We start from the raw sequence: 8687 nt of genomic DNA, 5'->3' as shown, positions 1-8687 counted from the left end.
GTGGGGTAGGTGCAGAAGAAAGACCATCTTCCAGCCAAACTAAAATGTCTACTTCTTTTAGCGGACAATGTGATAAGATCCCTTTCTTACGGCCACGCCAATCACTACAAATTCCAGATGAGGCACAAAAACAGCAGGTGCTTCAACGGATATCAAGTGCTCCTTTAAGTGGGCTCTCCTCCACATCAACTTCAACATCACAAATACTCCAGTCCTCAAAGGTGTCACCCAAATCGCACTTGCTTCCTCACAGCTCCCAAATCTCCAGCTGCCCGTCTGAGTATGAGGTAGAACAGATGGTTGAGTCTGCAGAGCTGTTTACTCATACTATAGCCTGGGAATCAGAGGTCGACTCCAGCGCTTCTGTGAATCCAGACGAGGAAATGATCTGCACTGATGCCCAGAATCTTTATGAGTCGGATCCAGGACCAGACGCAGAAGGTTCTGACCATAATGTAGACCCTCATTCCCAAACTGTAACTCCTGTTGGTGGAGACAATGAGGAAGACGATGATAAGACTCAAATACCTGATTGGAGCGACAACTTTAGTTTTTTGTCAGGGCAGGAACAGGTTGGCTCTGAGGACGACGGGTGTGATAACGCACAGGGTGATGATGATGAGGTCGGAGATCCCACTTACTGTCAACCCACAGTCAGCCAAGAGATGAGGTCAGCAGAGGAGGTGGAGGAAGATGCTAGTGACGACGAGGTCAGGCTGCGCCTTCCTGGACAGAGACGTAGTACTGGAAGCACGTCAACAACTGCATCCTCAAACACAACTCTGCCTCTCACCACAAGTCGTGGTGGCTCTTCAGGTCGCATGGGTGCTAAGCCTTGCATAGCCTGGGCATTTTTTCAGATCGATAAAGATGACCCAACTCGTGTTATCTGTAACATTTGTCAGCAAAAGCTAAGTAGAGGCCAAAAAATACATAGTTTGAGTACTTCATGCATGAACCGGCACATGGACATGAAGCATAAGTTGCAGTGGGAAGCTCAGTGTGCTACAATGCGGTCTAGCCGGCCGGGCCAACCACCGTCTGCCATATCTTGTGCATCCGCGGCCTCTTCATCCTCTGTGACTGGGGGGACAGCAGTCACACCTGTTTTGGGGCGCAGACCTGCCACCTCTTTACCCGCAACAGCCAGCGTGATTGGCAGGTCATCATTTTCTTTGGAGGTGGTAACACCAGCTGGTCTTGAGCGCTGTCCGACATCGATAGCACCACCTTTGGATCAAGGCAACCTAACATGTCCGCCTGCATCTTCCTCACAGACCGGCAGTTTGCCGGGGACACCCTTATCAACCCCGTCTAAGCACAATAGCCAGCCCTCGGTCCCTCAGATGTGGACAAGTAAAAGACCATTTCCTCCTAGCCATGAGAAAGCTAAGAGGTTGAATTTCACCATCTGCAAGCTCTTGGCTACAGAAATGCTGCCTTTCCGCCTGGTGGACACAGAGGATTTTCGAGACCTTATGTCCGTCGCAGTGCCCCAGTACCAGATGCCCAGTCAGCACTACTTCTCAAAGAAAGGTGTGCCTGCGCTCCACCAGCATGTCGCACACAACATCACCGCTTCTTTGAGAAACTCTGTGTGTGACAGGGTGCATTTCACCACAGACACTTGGACGAGTAGGCATGGACAGGGGCGTTACATGTCGCTGACTGGGCACTGGGTAACTATGGTGACAGCAGGACAAGGGGCTGCTGTCCAAGTCTTGCCGTCCCCACGAGTTGTGCGTCAATCCTCTTTATGTCATTTTTCCTCCACTGCTTCTGCCTCCTCAACCTCCTCTCGGTCTTCCACCTGCACCCAAAGGCTGTCTGGTCATGCCACAAGCTTTCTAACTGCGCAGAAGGGATCCTGCACACCTCCTTACTATGCTGGCAGTAGGGCTCAACGTCATCAGGTGGTTTGTACATTGAAATGTCTGGGAAATGTGAGTCACACAGCTGAGGAGTTGTGGTCAGCTCTGGAGAACCAATTTCATGAATGGTTGTCTCCACTGGACCTGAAACCAGGGAAGGCCGTGTGCGACAATGCTGCAAACCTGGGTGCGGCCCTTCGCCGGGGCAATGTCACACACGTGCCTTGTATGGCTCACGTGTTGAACCTGGTTGTCCAGCAATTTTTAGCCCACTATCCCAGACTAGATGGCCTTCTGCAGAGGGCACGGTCGCTGTGTGCTCACTTACGCCGTTCGCATCCCGCAGCTCAGCGACTTACATCTCTACAGAAGTCGTTGGGCCTGCCACTTCACCGGCTAAAATGCGATGTGCCTACCCGGTGGAATTCAACTCTGCACATGTTGCAGCGACTGTGGCAGCACCGACAAGCCCTGGTGCAATACGTTCTGACGTATAGCCTGGGCCAACGAGATTCAGAGGTGGGGCAAATCACGCTGGAGGAGTGGTCTCAGATCAGGGACCTATGCACCCTTCTGCACAGTTTTGAAATGGCGACGAAGATGTTTAGTGCTGACGATGCCATTATCAGCATGACTATTCCGGTGATTTACATGCTGGAGCACATGTTAAACAGAATTTGGAGTCAGGTGGTGGCACAAGAGGAGGTGGAGGAAGTAGATGAGGAGGAGTTGTATGCAGAAGGGCTAACATCTGCAAGGTCCAGACGGTCGGCAGCACCAAGGCGGCAGGCATGTGAGGGTGGGGGAGATGATTTTACCAGGGCGCATGGTAGCAGCCAAACTAGTGAGGAAGGTGCAGGAGCCCAGGAAGAAGTGGAGGACGAACTGATGGAAGACTCATCAGATGAGGGAGACCTTGATCAGATTTCTGTTGTGCGAGGTTGGGGGGAGAGGACAGAGGAAGGAAGCATGATTGCTACCTCGCCACCAACACAACAGGGACTTGGTGCTCCTGGATGCGCAACACACATGAGTGCCTTCTTGCTGCACTACCTGCAACATGACCCTCGAATTGTGAGAATTAGAAATAATCCTGACTACTGGGTTGCCACACTGTTAGATCCCCGGTACAAAAGTAAATTTGCAGAAATTATTCCTGCCATAGAAAGGGATGCACGCATGCAGGAGTATCAGCAGAGACTGTTGCAGAATCTTACATGTGCTTTTCCACAAAATACCAGTGGTGCACGTAGTGAATCTCACAGTTCCAACTTGCCAACCGTGGGACCGTCAAGTGTTCAGCACTCAAACCGTAACAGAACCACAGTATCTGCTGGTAACATCAATTTTGCGGAATCATTTCACCACTTTTTTAGCCCATCCTTTGCAAGGCCACAGGAGACAAGAAGTCTGACACATAGTCAACGCCTAGAGACGATGGTACAGGAGTATCTCCAAGTAAACATTGAAGCCACGACTGTGTCATTGGACCCTTGCTCTTTTTGGGCTTCCAATCTGGATAAATGGCCGGAGCTAGCCACTTACGCCTTGGAGATCTTGTCATGCCCCGCAGCCAGCGTTCTGTCTGAACGTGTGTTCAGCGCTGCTGGTGGTGTGCTGACAGATAAGCGCACGCGGCTCTCCACTGATAATGTAGACAGACTCACGTTCATAAAGATGAACAAATCATGGATCCGAAACGACTTTTCTACCCCTGTGTCATCCTGGGGAGAGTAAAAGCTTGATGATTGGTTAAAATCACCCTACCAACCGTTTTAAGCTTTCAAATTACTAATCATGTTTATCTGTATCTTGACTGGAAAATAATTTGGGCTTTGTAGCAGTGTGCAGCACTGATCCTATTAGGCCATCTATAATAAGCTTCACCAGATTTAAAATTAAAAATAATTTTTAGCTGCATCTAGCCCGAAAAATAATTTTGGGGCTCCGAGATGCGCAAGACACATAAGTGCCTTCTTGCTGCACTACCTGTAGCATGACCCTCATATTGTCAGAATTCGAAGTAATCATGACTACTGGGTTGCCACACTCTTAGATCCCCCAAACTTTTCGATCAACCTTTTCATTTTAATAAAGACCAAAAAAATGGTCATTTTTGAAATTATAAGCATTAGCAGGTTGTTAGAAACTGAAATCAAACAGTTTTCAACTCAAAACTTTATTCTAGGTGATGTTACATTTTCACATAGGACCCCTTGTTCGAAAGGAGCTTCTGAACTCTCTCGTCCATTGAATTTGTCAGGTTTTGGATGGTTTCTGCTTCAATTGTTTTGCATGAGGACAGAATACCCTCCCAGAGCTGTTGCTTAGATGTGAACTGCCTCCCGCCATCATAGACACTCGTTTTAATGATGCTCCAAAGGTTCTGAATGGGGTACAGATCAGGGGAGCATGGGGGTCACACCATAAGTTTGTCCCCTTTTATGCCCATATCAGCCAGAGATGCAGATGTTTTATGTGCAGCATGAGATGGTGCATTATCATGCAGAAAAATGATCTTGCTGTGAAATACACGGTTCTTCTTCTTGAACCATGGCAGGAAGTGCTGTTTGAGAAAATCCACATACATTATGGAGTTCATCTTTAGCGCCTTCAGGGATCCTAAAGGGGCCGACAATCTCTCTCCCCATGATTCCAGCCCAAAACATTACTCCACCTCCTCCTTGTTGGCGCTGTAGCCGTGTTTGCGTGGGGTGTCCATCAACCAGCCATCCTCCACTCCATTCATCTGGACCATCGAGCGCTGCACGGCACTCATCCGTGAACAAAACAGTTTTGAAATCAGTCTTCATGTAATGTTTGGCCCACTGGAGCCGTTTCTGCTTGTGTGAAGTGGATAGAGGAGGTCGACAGGATGGCATATGCACAGCTGCAAACCTCTGAAGGACCCTGCATCTTGTTGTTCGGGGGACGTTGGAGGCACAAGCAGCTTCAAAAACTTGTCTGCTGCTATGACAAGGCTTTTTTGCCGCTGCTGTTTCAACCTGACGTAATTGCCTGTAGGAAAGAGTCCTCAATTTGCCCTTATCAGCACGCACACGTGTGTACTGTGAATCAGCTACATACTTCTTGATTGCCAAGACACTTCATCCTGATCATCGCACAATGTTGATTGTAGTCATGCCTTGACCTAAACACTCCACAATTTGTTGCTTCTCAGCAGCCGACACATCCTTTTTCTTTCCCATTTTGGCAGAAAATGTAGGCTGCTTAATAATGTGAGAGAGCCTTCTTAAGTAGTCTTGCCTTTCATTGGACACACCTGCCAAACTAATTAGCACAGGTGTCTGCAATTGCTTACAGTGATATAAAGAGCCCTGACACACATCACCATCAATGAGTTTAACTGACAAACAAACAAATTCTTCCCTTATCACTCCTAAACACTTTTTGCATAATAATTTGGAACGCGGTGTACATGTGCTTTTCCACAAAACACCAGTGGTTCACGTAGTGAATCTTACAGTTCTAACTTGCCAACCGTGGTCTGTATGGAATTGTTCAATAAAGGGCCCAAAATTAAGATAACATTGATGGGAGAGGTCTCTATGAATAGGAATTCCTAAGTATTTGATACCCTGTGAGGGCCAGGCAAAGGGAAAGTTGGACTGGATGGAATCCTATATGGATTTAGGGAGGGAGACATCGAGGGCCTCAGACTTCGCTGCATTGATTTTAAAATTTTACCATGTAACAAAGTGATCTATTTCAGCCATAACAGCAGGAATGGATATATGTGATTGAGTGATATATACTAGGACATCATCAGCAAATAGAGAGCACTTGTACTCGGTGCCTCCCACCTCAATCCACCTAATATTGGGGTTATGGCGAATTGATGAGAGCAGGTGCTCCGTCACTAGGATGTATAAGAGAGGGGACAGAGGACATCCCTGCCTTGTCCCATTGGTGATTGTGAAAGGTGATGAAAATGTTCTGACGCACCCCCTGGGCCTTGGGACACCCGGGGCCGGACCCTTTTTGGTGGATGCTGGTGGTTGTAGTCTTCGTGGCGGCGATCCGGTTCCGTGGCTCAGGGCGGTCAAACCAGTGGCGGAACTATTTATGTGGTTTTGATGTTTAAATGTCCGACTACGCCACCCGTGGATTGCGGTCAGAGTGAACCGCCGCTACAGGGCAGACCGCTAAGGCTGGTGTTGTGGGTGCAGCAGAGCGTAGCATAACTCCCCACGGGAGGAGTATAGCCTCAGGGCAGTGTATGCGGAGGATGGGGGTGATGGTGCAGGGCAGCAGCAGTAACGACACGGAGTCAGTGATGCAGTTCAGGGCCTTTACTCACAGTTCTTATTATCCAGACCACGTCTGCAGGTAACGGCTGCCCACGTCGTACTGTGCTCACCAGGTGAGGGGCTCAGACAACTCCCAGATAACTTTGGAGCGCTTCACAGGACCCCCTTTGTGTGTCCTTTGTCTGGCCTTTCTTACCAACACTTCTGTCCGGCTGCCTCGGGCCTCCTCTTGGTAAACTTGGCGCCAGTTTCCCTGACCCTATGTGGTGCCTTCCTAGCGGGTGGAGCAAGGGGCTGCACCACATAAAATGTCAGAGCCTCCGGTTTCTAGCTGAGGGTCGTTTCCTGCCTCCACTAGTTCGGGGACCGGTCTCCCCCTTTGGCCTGACCCCTCCACGCAGGTGGATTCGGGCGTGCGGTGGCGACTCACCCGTCCGCACCCCTGGGATCCCTTCATTCCCTGTTCCTGGAGCCTTCTCCGCTCCTCTTCCTTCCTTCTCCCTCTTGCAGGCCTGGGCCTCTGTTACTAGGCCCGCCTCCGGAGCAGAGCTCATGCAGAGCCCCTGCTCCCTGCCACTTCTGCTCAGACTTCTCTGCACTGAACTAAGATGGTGCCCACCTTTTATACTCCCTTCTCAATGCACCCAGGAACTGCTTCCTCCCTGCTCCTGCGCTGCAGGGTTCCCCTTCCTCAGTGTTCCCTCCCCCCACTCCAGCCAGGGACAGGGACTGTCGTGCCCATCTCAGGGGCATATTGGTCGCCCTGCCCCACGGCAATGTGGTGTAATGCATGCAGGTGTCGGGTCCTGATCCACACTCCATCCTTATCTGAGAGTGAGATATCACACCTCTGGGTGAGGTGCAATACGTCTGTAGCAACCGAGCCCTCGGTGCTACAGTTCCATTTATCTTCAGCCTAGGTGACGTATTGTGATACAGGGCCGTGATTTTGGCTATAAAAGGGTCCCCTAGACCCCTACCCCAAGCTTTTTAAGAGAATCATATATGGCGTGCCAGGAGACTCTATGGAATGCTTTCTCAGCATCCAACGAGAGTATCCACTTACAAATTTTTTAACTGCATCTAGCCCAGGAAATACTTTGTGCCTAGTAGCAGTGTCTGCTAGTCAGCGGATTATCCCGGTTGTTAAGCAAGCTACACCACCTGTAGTTTGGACACTTAATTTTTTCAAAGGAAATGCTTCGGGACCACGGGATACTCAGTGAAGAGCATCAGGAGGCACCCCAAGGCATAGGGGCTGGGACTGGCACTAGGATGCCTTGCGGTGGACAGCCGAGCTCGATCCTTATAAAAGCTTTTTAACTGCAGCAGCTTTAGTGGACGCTACTGGAGCTGGAATTACGCGGCTGCTGGCATGAGACTTGCCCCTCCAATAGATCCTTGTAAATGGATTTAAAGTGTATTCATTCAAATTAGAGGGACAATTTAAATTAAAAAGCTTAGAGCTGCCTCCACCACAGGGGGGCTCTCTCGACCCACCAGCGGACAGGCACCAGTATTGGGAGAGGGGGGCTGGCCGTCAGGGTTCACCGCGGCTCTGGCACAAACCCGGCGACACGGAGGTGGCACGGGCAGGAGCGGACTGAACGTCTCGGCTTCTCACTTTTTGGATTTTAGAAGGGCATGACATGCCTATATCTGTGTCTCCCCCTCCTTTTACTCCTCCACCTCTTTTCTTTTCGCATGACTATATGTACTTGTCACTTTTCCATGTGTTAGTTGTGTCTTCTGAGCAGTTTGTCAGCTTTTGGACACCTTTGAAGGTGTTTTCTATGTGTTTTTGTTTGCCTGCCATTGGTTTTAACGGTGTTCAAAGGTGTTCGACAAACAGTTCGACGAACAGTTCGGCGAACACACGGGTGTTCGACGAACCGAACCGAACTCGAACACTACGGGGGTGGCTCAACACTAATCAAGATGTTCATTCGTCCTTGTTTATGTCATTTTCAGTCTGTGGGCAAGAGTAGCAAATTTCGAGAAGGTATGCGCGATTTCTTCATACACTTTTCATGTGAATTATGGGCGGAAAACTTCTTTTCGTATGATCTTGTGGTGCAACGGTAACATGTCTGACTCCAAGTCAGAAGTTTGTGTGTTCAAATCACGCCAGGGTCAAGCAACTTTTTCATTACTTAACCCATGTCTGGATTAAAATTGAAACTGTGTTGTTATCTGTCAGCACAGTGTCTAAAAAAGTATCTTTTAGTTGAATGTTATAGATTAATATCTTATAAACAATTCTGTCATGAGAAAAATCATCGTGAAACGAAATCAAAACATTGAATATTTAATGTATTTCGAGATCTCTTTTCACTTTGATCACAGCATTGTCATCATTGAAACCATAAGAAAAAAGGGTTCATTAATAGATTCTAAATTTTAAACTGGAAATCCCTGCATTCCCAATATCAAGATGTTCATTCGTCCTTGTTTATGTCTTTTTCAGTCTGTAAGTAAAAGTAGCAAATTTCGAGAAGGTGTGCCACGATTCCTTCATGCAATTTTTAAGTGAGTTATATTATGG

This window comes from Phyllobates terribilis, unplaced genomic scaffold (genome assembly GCF_046119375.1).
Source record: "Phyllobates terribilis strain yellow unplaced genomic scaffold, ASM4611937v1 Scaffold_11__3_contigs__length_659146591, whole genome shotgun sequence".
Taxonomy (NCBI): Eukaryota; Metazoa; Chordata; class Amphibia; order Anura; family Dendrobatidae; genus Phyllobates; species Phyllobates terribilis.
The sequence above is the reverse complement of the archived record's forward strand: the minus strand, read 5'-3'. Positions refer to the sequence as shown.